Source organism: Serinus canaria, chromosome 10, assembly GCF_022539315.1.
Source record: "Serinus canaria isolate serCan28SL12 chromosome 10, serCan2020, whole genome shotgun sequence".
Taxonomy (NCBI): domain Eukaryota; kingdom Metazoa; phylum Chordata; class Aves; order Passeriformes; family Fringillidae; genus Serinus; species Serinus canaria.
Window position 1 is genome coordinate 17658661 of NC_066324.1, and position 13884 is coordinate 17672544.

Here is a 13884-nt window from a genome sequence, read left to right on the forward strand (position 1 = left end):
ACAGGAAAATATTTCATTCCTGGCCTAGGGAAGAAGCCACTGAGCTAAATGAGGCTTTGTTTAGGGGCAGGAGTGCCTGGTCTCTGCAACAGGGGCAATTCAGGAATGCTGATAAGTGTGTTTTCCATGCATAAATAACCTACGTTCGAGCCCAACCGCTTTATCTCAGGGATGGATAAAGCCCTCGGTGGCAAGGCCCCACTATTTGTCTACTCATTTATCAAGCAGGAGCCTTATTACAAAGGCTAATTCTAGTGGAGATTAGATTTCTCCTCTGAAGGAATGGACAATAACATCAGATATTCTTCAAACACCACTAAATAAGATTAATGAAGTGCCGCTGCCATGGGCTTTCACCTCAACAATGCCTCAAAAAAAACCTCATCTTGGTAGCTCCAAACAAACCTTTCTGAGGGTTTCATCATATTTCAGTGTGTAGACATCACCTCACTTCAGTTGGCCAGCAGCAACTACAAATAGCCTGCAGGAAGCCACCGATTTCCTGAAAAGAGGGTTAACTGAGAATCATAGGAAATGGAGAAAATTAAAGCTGGGTTTAACATCTTGAGTAGGCTGAGGAAAGAAAAAAATACAGCAGCAGCAGTACTGAGCATGTTCAGACACTTGGATCCATGCAAAATTAAATAAGACTCTTAAAAATCACCAACCTAACAAAGAATTACCTCCTTCAGCACATCATACCCAGGGCAGTGGCTTTCTCTAGGCAGTTCTCACACACAAGCCCCTACAGGCAACCATCTAAAATCTCAATTAGAAATAAACCCAACTCAGCATTGAGATCCACCAAGTGCATCACAAGTTGCAATACTTTGCATTTAAGTGCTCTCAGCTAAAGGGCTGACTGAAAAACTGAGCAGCAAAACAGAACTCGGCAATCAGTGAAGCTTCACATGCTCAACAGTTGTGCTGACTCATCAGACACAGGCAAAAAAAAAACAACTCAGGGCTCTGCAGGAAACAATCGGAAATAAAAACGTCAATCTGATGACTTTACCAAAAAAGTAGGGAGCTTGGTTTTAAAATGTCCTAAACTGTGACAAAATGTTGCACAACAAAAAGGAGGGAAAGCACAGAGCGACACGCAGACAGCAGGTGAAAAAAAAATTAGAAAAACTGCTGAAAAGTAAGTGTTGTAGCAGCCCTCCAAAACCCCAGGGATTGCAGGAGACAGACACAGGACAAGGAGGTGATAAAAAACCCCATCCATGTGCTGCAGACCCTGTCACACACATGGAATAATCACAAGGACAGGAACGTGTATGTGAAAGGGAAGCAAAAGAGCAATCGGAACAATCTGGTATTTAAAATGTCACTGTATAAGTTAAAAATTGAGGGGGGTAAATCCCTCCTTAAAAAAAAGATTTAAAGCTCCCTTTCCAGGCATTTATCCCAGCCAGCAGAGCAGCTTCCCTCTGATCTGAGAAAGACAATTTTGACCTACCAGGACATGGCAGCAAAAGTTATTGTTTGATATGATTTTGTTTGCTTTTCTCTTTCAGGAGACCCCAATAGATCCTCACTGCACTAACTTTGCATTTTTAATCTGTACTCTGAGGCTCTTCCTCATATAGAACTCTAGATCACTATCACATGGTTGACTTCTCTGCCAGTTCCAACCTATTCAGGATTGAAAAAAAAAGGAAAATCACCACTTTTCATGATATTCCAAAAGTCTCCTGCCAGACATTAGAAAGAAACGTCCTCTTAAAATTTATACATCCCTTTCATATTCCCTGCAGCTTTTCTCTCCTCTACATGACACCTGCAAATGAGGAATATCCCACAGCCAAGGCTGTGGGTGTTCCAAGATTTACATCTCCTTGGTAGACCCTACAGATCCATCTCTAACAGTGAAAGTGTTCACAGCTTCACAAGAGACCTGGGACTGTAATTTGGACACACAGACAACACAATAAAAAGGTAGCAAAAGCCTAAAAATACTATTTAACACTGTAAATAATTTATAAAATAATATTAGCAACCCTACAAAACACTTGGAAATGTTCAAGCCCTTCAACTGGGAAAAAAAAAAACCATAAAAATAAGAGTAGAACTCATGAGAGTGTTCTCACATCAAACCACCAGTAACATCCTGCAGGCTGTCCTAGGTCCTGGTGGCACAATGCTAAATTTGGTGGAGCTGTTCAGTTTTTGCTCCAAATGAAAAAAGAAAGTTAGTCTTTCAAAGATTTAGAGCTAATTGGTTGAATCAAAACCATGGGAGAAGCATATATATATATATATATATAATTAATTTTACCAGAAGAATGAAGGAGAGGAGGGCAGGAATCTCTTCTGCACCATAGCCCTGAGCAAAGAGTACCTCTACCTATGCCCTCAGGAAAAATAAAAATAAAAATTTCCTTCCTTGCTGAAGAATTTCCTAACTGGCCCACTAAACCCTTGCATATCAGCTCTGCCCAAGAAACCAGAAGTGAACAAACTGTTCTGCTGGTTGTGTCACTGACCTCAAAGGGCCTTTCCCAGCCCTTCCCTGGCTGGGCAGGACCCTCTGCACAGGCACGTGCCCTGCTGAGGTTAAGCAGAAGGAGAAACCCTTCTTAACCTCAGCAGGAATTCATCACATTTATCACCAATTCCCTTGGGATTTGGGAGCTCACCACCTTGTGTACATGGAGAGATCCCAGGAGCAGAAAAACAGCCCTTGCTCCAGGAAGATCCTGGTTCAGCTCCAGTCTGGAAGCACGGGCTGCTCCTTTGATGCCCTGCCAGTAGTGGCCTCCAGTGAGGAAGCCCAGCATGAGTCACACACCAGCAGAAGGAACTTGCCAAGCTGGACTGAAGCATTCAGATGAGGCTGTGGGGATTTCTCCCTGCTCTGCCATCTCCCTTGGTGCACAGCAATCCCGGCCATTGCACGGCAATCCGGCAAAGGGGAAGCAAATACACCCGGCAGACATGGGGAGGGTCTGCCAACCATGGCTCTGCCCTAAAAACTGAGGCAAGAGGGTGACAAGGGACTCATTTGGGATCATTTGGGAAGAGCACCCTAAAACCTTTTCTGGTTTTTCACTGAGTTGCACAAATTCCAGTTGGCACGGGGGTTTATTGCTTTCCACACCTGCAGGGCTCTGAGCCCAGAGCTTGTACCATGTCTGCACCATATCTTCAAATAATACTGGATCCTCTGATTTGAGTTAGCTTATACATAAATCCAGGGAAAAAAACTTTTAAACCTATTATCTTCAAATAATACTGGATCCTCTGATTTGAGTTAGCTTACACATAAATCCAGGGAAAAAAACTTTTAAACCCAGAACACAGCTCCAAGAAAAAGTTGAGCCCTAGTGGCCTCTCCAACAAGGGATAAAGTACCTACAAAACTGATCCATGTGGCATGTACAAAGATGCAGGTAGTCTTTACATGAACATATAACATTATGACCATTAAAGACTTAAAATTAATTCCTTTTCCCCACAAAAATCCATTTTAATCAACAATGGGGCAAGTTATTTCTTTGCTTCATTCAGTCACAACCTACTGCAAGCCAAAAGCATATTAAAGAATAAAAGCAGTAGCAACATTTCCTCTGTCTTTTCAGCTCAATTTGGCAAGTCTGGAAATAAAACTCTTAATTCCACATGTTCTTTACTTAAAATTGAAACTGCAGGACATCTGCTGTAGCTGCTGAGCTCGCTGTGCACCACAGCATTTCAAGTCTTACTCTGTGCCTCTTTAACGTTGGGGTTTGGGTTTTTTTATCTCTCCAGCCCAACCTCTAATTTAAAGGAAACTGTGCTGGATGCTCTAATTGACCCCGTTCTCTTCCTTCCCCAGTTTGTCTCTATAATTAGCCCTTCCCAGCAAAGGGAATCAGCAACAAGACCTTTCTGAGCCCCACCCTGCAGACCACAGTGACTGCCTCGTATTGTTTTTGCCTGAAAATCAACAACTTCAGGACAACAAAAGGTTTAAAAATTGAAGAAAAAAAAAGAAAAAAAGCAAGAGCGAATGTGTATTGATAATTTTTCAGCACATTATGGTGAGCAAAGCAGGTAACCCAAAATTTCACCTGCAACACTAATCCCCCAGCAGTACTTTGTAACATGAGCAAAATACTTGTTTTCCTCAAAATAACACACAGTTGCACAGCTGCCCTCCCCAAATTCACATAGCAGAGACTTCCCCTGTGGATCTCTGCACATGCACCAAACCCAGAAGATTCCAATCTCTGCTAAGGCACCAGAAGGCCCCACACCTTTTTTCTTGAGGAATTAAAAGGCATGTTGAGAATGAGGAAAGGAAATGCATTAAAAAAATATTCTTATCAGCAAGCAAATGCCACCATAGAGATTTTACTTCCCTACTTGCCTCTACAATAGGTGATTCCTACCAGGTGACTGGAGCTGGGTGTATTTTTAGGTATTAAGGAAAAAAAAAAAAAGGCAAACTAAAAAACCTACCACACCAGTAGGAAAAAAAACCCTAAAGCAAAAACAACCCCCCAAAACCCAGTTCAGGCCCAGATTTCAGAGCTGCTGAGCACCAGAAAGTGCAGGATGAAGCAGAAGATCCCAGTGACACTGGTGGAAACACACAGGATGATCTCAGGTCTAATGTGGCCTAACCCAGCTCCTCAGTGCCACCACAGCACCTTCTGTCTCTGTCTTCCCTAAAGGATGCTAGCACAATCCAAAACTAAACCAGAGGAATTTTCTGGTTAGTTTTGAGCTTTGTTTTCCTCCATGTTGCTTCCCCCATCCCCAAGGCTCCAAGGTTGCAATGGGCTGCTCCTGAAGAAGGTGCCCACCAGGACAAGCATCTCAAGGTCTCCAGGTGTGCACCAGGTCCCCAAGTCACTATCTTCTGCTCATTTCTCCCACTTGACTTTGCAGCTTTTACAATCATTTTGCACCCAGATTACATTAGAAACCAAACAGGTTGAATTTTTTTATGATTTTGGTGATTAACTTCCCAGCCTGACATTCTCTTCAAATCCATCAATGTCATTAGCTAAGAATGATCCCAGCAGTCCAGAGTTCCATCCTCTCAAAGCACACCAACACACATACCTGTGTAACAATCTGGAATTTCAACATTTAGACATTTAGAAAATTAAACTGCAGCTGGCAGGAGTCTCGCTAATAACAGCAGCACCTGAACCTGTAATGATCCTTCACCTAAGGAAAATTGTTCAAGTTTTTTGAATACCTGCCCCCTCGCAGCCCCTGAAGAGCATACCTGAAAAGAAAGTATGTAGATTAATGCTCCCAAAACAGAAAAGAAAGTTGACCCAGTCCTACAAGAAGAGAAAAAAAACCCCAACACCTTTCTCAGTGTAGAGGATAGTCTGTGCTCAGGGAAAAAACCTTCAAAATACACAGAAAAACTGCACCCACACCTTTGTAAATCCATGTCTCCAGGTTTTAATTTCCAATTATTTTTCTGAGATATTCTCTCAAGGATTCCACTTCTATTAAAAATAGACTCAACACAAGACAGAAGATCACAATGTCCCCACCACACAGTCTGAACCATGAATATCAGACTGAGCTACTTTCAGACTGAGCTTTCAAATGAGTTTTTTCTGCAACTGAAAAAGTTTCATGCAGGGCCACTCCTTAGACTGCAACAACTGCATTAAACATCTCATTTAGTTTGTGCTCCTCAAGTTTCACATCTTCCCCTACAAAACAAAAATGAAAGCAGCCTTCAAGCAGCTCAGCTGAAGAGAAAAAAAACAGGAGGAAATCCCTAATGTTGCTAAACCCAAGCCAGCAAACCCTGGGTGGGATTCACACCTTCCCTCTGTGGGAACAGGAAAATACTCAAGCAGGGATTTTTTTTCCCTTGTTTCAGCAAAGACTTTTAGGTAGGAGAATGAATTCTTAATCCCTCAGAAATGGACTTTTCTGTTCCTTTTTTTTCCTCCTTACCCCATTTGCTGGAAGTGGTCTTTCCTTTTTTAATATATTTTTCTCCTCATATTTATTGTATTGTTCACCCCAGATGAACAGCAATGGCTCTAGAGGGGTATTTCAATCACAAAAATGAAAAAACACAGCACAGGACAGCTGAACTCAGAAACAAAACCCTGGAAGGCAGCAGCTCCCACCTGGAATTACAAAGAGAATGGAGCCAGGAACAATGCACAAGTCCATGTCGTTTCCACAAAACTCCTGGGACAAGGAACAGGCAACAGCTGCCAAGTCATCTTTCTTGGCAAGTTCTTTCTTAAAGATGGAAGAAGAAGAAATACTGCTGCTAATGTTTATCAATGCTAATAAACTCCTTAATCAAATCCCTGTGGATTGCAGTGAGACCAGAGATGCATTAGGATCAGGGAATTAGGTTTTGGAACAAGTGCTCTGACAAGTCATGGTGCACTTGTCAACCCCTGGAGTCAAGCGAGGCTAAGCAGCAGAAGGATTTGTGGATTCAGACAGACTCCTCTGTCGCTTTTGGTAAAGTTCATTCTCTTCATAGCTGAGGAGAACTCTTAAGATTCCTCATGATCTGCTGCAGGCACCTCAAACCTGACCTCTGCTCTGCATTGTCCTGCTATCTCCTTGCCTACCTGCCGGGCACGGTGAAGTGCCTGCGGATAAGATTATCCCCGGCTCTCCTGACAGGGAAGGCCGGCGCCTGCCCGTGCAGGGTATTTGTGCCAGGGCTGCCCGGGGAAGGAGGGAGCCCAGAGAGTGCCCTCCTTGCTCAGCCACACGTTTCACCACACTGCACAAGCGTGGGGCCCCGATCCCAAGGGAGGCGCCTGGGCCTGCTGCATCCCTTGGCAGCAGGGCTGGATCTTTATTTTCGGATGAAAAGAAGCAAAAGAAACAGTGGCTCTGCTTTGAAACATCTCTCTAAACGCCTTTGTTGAGTTGGAATGGTTCAGCCATCCTTGCCACCACCAGCAGCAACAAATTCCACGTAATGATGCCTCATTTATGAAGCAATGGGTGAATTACGGAGCGGAGACTGGCTCTTCTGCACTCAAACCTCCATAAGGGTTATTTACCCCATAACCTCCCTCTTCCAAAAAACTCATTTATTTCAAAAAATCATTACAAATTGCTCAGCGTTGTTTTAATCAAGCACAACATTTCTAACGATCCACTTCGGTCTTTTTTTTTTTTTTTTTTTTTTTTTTGCCTAATGGGACCACATTCCTTAACAATTAAATCATTTACTAATTCCTCCCCAGGGAAGCTGTCCGGTGCACCCAACAAGCACAAACCAACCTAACAGTTTCTAGACAAGTGCCATAAAAGTTTAAATGGCAACATTTAGGAGAATTTTTATTTTGGTCTATGTATTTATGTGAAGTATGAAAAGACAGTAGCATTACGGAAGTCTACTAAAGTAAATATTTTCAGTTAACTTGTTTTGAGTTCATCCCTCAAAACCAACCATGTAGATGCTGAATACAATAAAAGAATTCTTGGCGGTCTCTCAAAAGCGTTCATAGTCTGAGCTGCTTTTAAAGCTCAGGTTTTCCAAGGATGGATCTATCTGGATTAAACACTCCTCTTCCATCAATGCTCAGCCATGATACAGCATATCCACGATCCTCTACCTTTTTAAAGGTTATGCTTTGCAAGGAATAAAAGACAGTTCAAAGAATTTTGATTAAAAAACAGCACAGAGGTTTTCAGATTATCGGTGTATGATGGATAAAAGCCGAGACCTGGAACAGGCATCCAAAGAGTAACCCTAGGATTCAAGGTCATCTGAGTGATGCCAGAAGTGATTCAAGGTGAAGAGCAAATAAGACCCAAAAATTATATTGAAACCCACATATTTTGGCTATTTATTTTAAGCTACATTTTTTCTTTGCTACTTCATGCAGCATCCAAGTGGGACAGTCCTCTGTTCTGCTCCCCACTGCTCCTAAGAGAGATTTGCAGTAATTCCTGTGAGTCATTGGGATGGCAACCAAGATGATTTTTCCCAGAGAAGCTGAGCAGACAGTTGGAACCACCAAAGCCATCAGGGTTGAAAGGGTCCAGTCCAGCCCTGCCCTCAAAGGGGACCCCCTCTACATAGAGCCAGCCTATCCCTAGGGGCTGTAACACCAACAGGGATTTCATAAACTTCCTCCATGACCTGGCAGAGATCATTAAAAGCACACCACAACCCAACAGAGAGATGACAGGAGACTACGGCAGAGCAATGTCTGCATCTTTTTTTTAAGTCAGGCATGTAGCAGCAAAAAAAGCATCCTCTCTCTGTAGGTAAGTGAAATGAGAGCTTGGATGAGACACAGCTGGCTGAGCTCCCCACAAATGCTCTCACACCAACAAAGGATCCAGCTAAGGAATATCAATATTCCTCAGGAGGATATAGAGGCTGATCTCAAAGAGTCCAAGCAAACTTCAAGATTGTATCTGGGTGCTTAATGCAGAGACAGCAGAGGTATCTATACCCAAACCTGGACACAGTGTATCTGCCCAGGATAATTGGCTGCCTCATCAGCTCCTGTAGCTCCTATCTTCTTTGTATTCCATGATGGCATTGACAGGACCCAGCCTTCCTGCCATCCCACCCCCAGCATCCTCAGTGCACCACGACCTTTCCACTCCTGAGCCCCATCTCCCTTGGCAAAAAATTTGCCTGGCTGAGGGCCACGCTCTGTGTCTTCATGAGTTTCTTAGCAAAACTCTAAAAAAGGGCTGACAAAATACATCAACAGAGCCCAAAACTATGACCCATGGCTTTGTCTCACCATGGTTTGGCACAGTGTGAACAGCCAAAAAAGGCATTTGAGAACTCAACACAAAGAGACAGCTCATCCCTCTCCAAAAGGATGCCCATCCATGCCCAATGAAAAACTGCAATGCAAGACTTGAACAGCAGAAGGTAACCAGAAGGACAGCAATAATCCTTAAAGCACAGGTATTTATTTTATTTTGCCTAGAAAATCTCTGAGGAGTTTCCACCAAAACACTGTGGAGCCACTTGCCAGCTTCATGCTGATTATCAGCAAATGGACCTGGACTATCCCTGTTCTTCTCCCAAAATTAACTTCAGCCAGGCCAGACCCTCTCCCAACTGGAGCCTGTGACTACACCAGCTTAATGAACTCATGGAAAGGCAGTGGGAAGCAGCAGTTTCATAGGCTGCAAGTGGAATACGATGCTCTGCAAGCAGTGGGTCACAGATGATCTCATTCTACTTGGACACTTCCCACCTAATACAGCTCAAACCACCTCATTTCCCTTCTCCTCCTGCAGCCCACAAACCACAGGTGGAACACAACTGACATGAGATGCCTAAAGCCATGAAAAACTCGACCTGACTTTGAAGATGTTCCTGCTGGGAGCAGGATTTTGGACCAAGTGACCTCTTGAGTTCCCTTCTGACCCAGGTGAGCCTACGTTCCTCCATCAGAGGTGGCATCAAGATCATGGGGGTGTGGTTAGGAATAAAAAGCCATTGCAGTAAAGATGTGGAACTCTCACCTCACCTGTAAGATTTTTCCACAGGTACCTGTGAAAAAGAGATCCATAGATTCCTCCCCCCAGACAGAATAATGCTACCACAAGATCTAACAAAACCACAACTCTTGATATTTTAAAAACAGACACAAAAATTAGTTAATTTAGTCAATTCTAAAAATCCATGTTCAGTAGCCTTCCTTCCTGAATTTTCATATTTTCTGAGGTCAAGTGGTTAGAGGTCCACTTTTAAAAGTTTAATTCCAAGACAAAGAGGTTAAGACATCAACACAATCACAGGAGTGAGACATACATGTCACCATGGAGTTCAACCTGTCAAACGCAGCACAAGATTTAATATTAAAGAGTCACCAAAAAAAACCCCAAAGACTATTCCATTTCCCTTTTTTCCTGTTTTTATCCATTATCTGGCAAGAGTTTCACATGTTTGGTTTCTATAGTCTCAACTCTGAACACCTGTGCCTTCACACGTATACCCAAAACCTATGGAAAAATTTGACCTGTGTAAAAGATAAATAAAATTCCATAAAAACAACCTCAATTCCAATAATCCATAGATCTCACCAGCAGCATTTTGTCCTTAAAATTTCATAAGAAACCCAAGTTTTGTGATACTGCCAGCCATCTAACCTGAAAAGATATCAGAGTATTTTTGCAGCCTGAAGCCCAAAGAATTACCAGGCTTCTCCCCAGAGCAGGGAATCACCCAGACACATCCCAAGTCTCCAATGCTACTGCTTTTGTCCAAAGGAATGCTAGAGAAAGTCTCCAATCTGCAAACTTGAACCGTGATCCTTTAAATATTTATGCTCATGTTTACTTTGTCGAGAGGGGAGAAATCCCGTTCACTCGAGAGGAAGTGGAGCAAACGTCGGCACGCAGGACAAAGCCTGAGAAATTCAGATGCTCTTTTAAACCTCAACACAAAAAAACCCACCACATTCCAAAGCTGAAACCTGCAGCCAGCCCCTCTCAGGGAGCCAGAGTCCAGGCCCAAGCTGGGAGCTTCATCAATGACACAACAAATGTGCCTTCAACCCCAGCGTTTCGCGTGCAAGCGGGAACGCAAATTCCCTTTTATTTACAAACTGAGGGGACGCAGGAATTTCTGAAATCAAGTTTGACCGGCTAAGATGCTTCCAGTGGTTCAACGACCTTGTTTGCTCTCTCATAAATGTATTTTTAAAGGAATTGAGTTCAAAAGTTGCACGGTTTAGAGCAAGAACTAGAATTGGGCAGAAAACGGTCACACTCCTCACCAAAACCAACCACCCCCAAATGACTTCAGAAACTCTCTGGTCACACTGGAATGACAGAATCCCAGACTGGCTTGGGCTGGAAGGGACCTTAAAAGCTGGTCTTGTTCCACCCTCTGCCATGGGCAGGGACACCTGCCACTATCCCAGGTTGCTCCAAGCCCTGTCCAACCTGGCCTGGAACACTTCCAGTGATGGGGCAGCCACAGCTGCTCGGGGCCAGGGCCTCACCACCCTCTCAGCCAACCACTTCTTCCCAATATCCCATCTAAGCCGACTCTCTGGCAGTGGGAAGCCATTCCCCCTGGTACTGGAACTATAGTTCCTGATGAAGAGCCCTCTCCAGCTTCCTTGTACGCCCCTTTCAAACACTGGAAGTTTGCTCCTGGTTTCCCCAGACTTGAGGCACTTAAGCTCCAGGACTACAGGACACTTGTGGTGTGAAGGCTGTGATGGAGAGCCCTGGCCTTCCTGGCCAGTTTGGTGGTGCCAAGCTGCCAAACCAGTGGAGGGACCAGCACTGTGCCTGTGCTCCCAGTACTCCCCCTGTTGACTTGCAGGCATGGGAAGGAGCAATCTGTTCTTCCATCCAGAGAAGAACACTGCTCCCCCAGAAATCAAGCAGGGGATGAAGATTTCAAGCCCAGCCATACTTGGACGTGAGCTAAATTAAGGCTGCACAGGTGACTCGAGTTTCACATTTCCCAAGTGCCCAAACTCAGGTGCCTCACATTCTCAGGGGTTTTCCTTGCAAACCTGATCAATGCTCACAAAACATAACATAAACATCCCAGTTATAAATAATTTAGGCATAAAGCATTCAGATTTGCCTAGCAAAGGATTCCAAAGGTTTGATTGTCCGAGTGATTTAGTACTGGTGTTTGTGAAAGATGCTGTAACAGCAGTAGTCATATCAGGCATTTGATACCTTGAATCTGAAAATACAGCTTCCCCACCAAAATAAGGAGGAAAAAAAAGCTTAAAAATGTGGAGTTTATAAATCATAACAGAGGCAGTGGATGCAGAGAACAACTTCACAAAACAGATCTACATTTTAAATACATGATGAAATCCAATAGAGCTTTTTCCAAGGGCTGCTGATGGACTCCAGGCCTTTCAACACAGAGGAAAAAATCTCTAAAGCCACCCTGATTTATGCATTGATCCCAATAAATACATAAATAAATAAAAAATTAAATAAAAATATGAAGTTGCATCATCACTGATAGCCTAGGAAACAAAAGCTTATTAGTTGTGTGCTGGGGCTGCTGAATTACTTTTCCTGCCATCAGCAGCCTGACTGACAGCTTCAAAAAATGGTCTTGGGGATCAAAAATTACAGCCAGAAAGGAAGGCAAATGCTGAGAGAGCCTTAATGAGGGGAAAAGGCATGGAAAACCCTCTTATTTTAATTAAATGAAACGTAAAAATGAGAAAAGCCATTGAAATGGGTGAGTTTACTCAAGGACAGAGGGGAAATCGTGTGACTGTACGGCGAGGGGCTGAAAAGACGATGTTCTTCAGGGATAGCACGGGCTCTGACCTAGCCGGAGTTAATGGATAAGGTCAGATTTGTAAGGTCGTGCTTAAGGATTCACAGCCCATCACCGCAGCATCCATGCACCTCTCCATGGGAACACAACGCTCCCCTGTCATTCCCTAGCAGTCCCATGGGAAAAGAGTCAGGAAAGCACTTGAGCCGGCCAGAAACCAAATTCTCCACCTAGCAATCTATTTACAGAGCGATTTATTACAGCGCTTGGTTATCGACTGAGCGAGGCACCGCGCCGGTTTTCCTCCCGTAGCAGCAAATCTCCTTCCTCTGCCGCTACGTGATTATTTTTCTGATCCGCCGATGGGCAGGGACCGCGCTGCAGCGCGGGATGGGAAAGCCATGATTTCTGCTGAGCTCACGCTCCCCACTTCATCACCCTCGGCTTGGTTTGGGGATAGGAAAACCCAAAGGGAGGAGGAGGAGGAAGCCGATCGAGAAGCAGAAGGGCGGCCAAAAGCCCGGCTCCGAACTCACGGCAGGTCCTAGCGCAGGTCACGTCGGAGGGGTTTATTTTTTGGGGATAAAGCAAAGGCCGTTTTGGCTACATTTTAGGAAAATTCCAGAAAGAAATATCGACTCTTTTAACCTGCGGAGGAGCAGTGCTCCCACGGGGGTCCGGCGTGCCAGGGTGGGAACTGCCGTGAAGTCCAACACTGTGCTAAGCACACCCAGGTGTGAGCTATAGCTCATTCCGACGGGTGGGAACGGCCGATGGGTACTCGGGAATGGCTCTGCGGGGCGGACCGGGCTGCCGGGGCCGCGGGCCGTCCGCGACCTGCTCCCGTCGCGATGTCCACAGCCGTGGCCTGAGGGCTATGCCATACTCAGGGCTACAGCCCACGGCCGCACTGCTGACACTGGGGACGCCTCTGAGGTAAATCTCCTCCCTCCCAGGCTGGTTTTTCCATGTTCTAAGTGTCCAACGCACCCGCGATGGGGGTGAGCGGCACCGGGCGGTGAAACCCGGTGCAGGGGGCGGACGCGGGGCTGCCCCGCACCGCGTACCCACCGGGGGCGGCTCAGGCGGGGAGGATCCCACACCACCGGGAGGACCCCGAGACACCGGGCAGACCCCACGACGCCGGGGAGACTCGCCCTCCTCCACCAAACAAAGGCTCCAGCCGGCCCCGCGATGCTCCGGCGGGGTTCGCCCCACGACCCCCGCCCCGCCGCTCCCACCTCACGCGCGTACCGGAGGCCCCCGCCCCGCTCCGCTCCCCGCTGCCGCCGCTTACCTGGGTGTCGGGGCGCGGCGCATCCCTCGCCCGCAGCCGCAGCCTCCGCCGCCGCTGAGGGGGGTCCCGAGGGTCGTTGGCTGAAGGAGGTCGGTTCTGAATAGATGTCCCGGGGGTCTGCGCTGAGGACGGCCGGTGCTAAGGAGTGTCCCAAGGGTGGGTGCTGAGCAGGGTCCCGGAGGTCGGTGCTGAGGAAGATCCGGGGGTCCCGAGGATGGGTGTTGAGATGGGTCCCGGGAAGGAGGAGGTGCGGACGGACGGACGGGCGCTCCCTCCGCCACCGCCGCCGCCCGGGCGCTGCCCGACTGCCCGCGCGCGCGCGCCGCTCTCACGCGCCCGCCCGGCGGAGGCAGGCAGGGAGGGAGGCGCGCGCACCGCCCCGCCCCGCCGTGGG

At 46.1% G+C, this 13884-nt stretch overlaps 1 protein-coding gene across 5 annotated transcripts in view; it reads right to left on the reverse strand.

The window, feature by feature from the left end:
* Positions 1–13800, reverse strand: part of MYO9A (myosin IXA) — a 172679-nt gene extending 158879 nt beyond the window's left edge. For all 5 annotated transcript variants that reach the window (XM_050978598.1, XM_050978599.1, XM_050978597.1 and 2 more), the window contains exon 1: positions 13491–13800. The gene's annotated coding sequence lies outside the window, so the exon portion shown is untranslated. The remainder of the gene's footprint in view (positions 1–13490) is intronic.
* Positions 13801–13884: the final 84 nt, after the last annotated feature.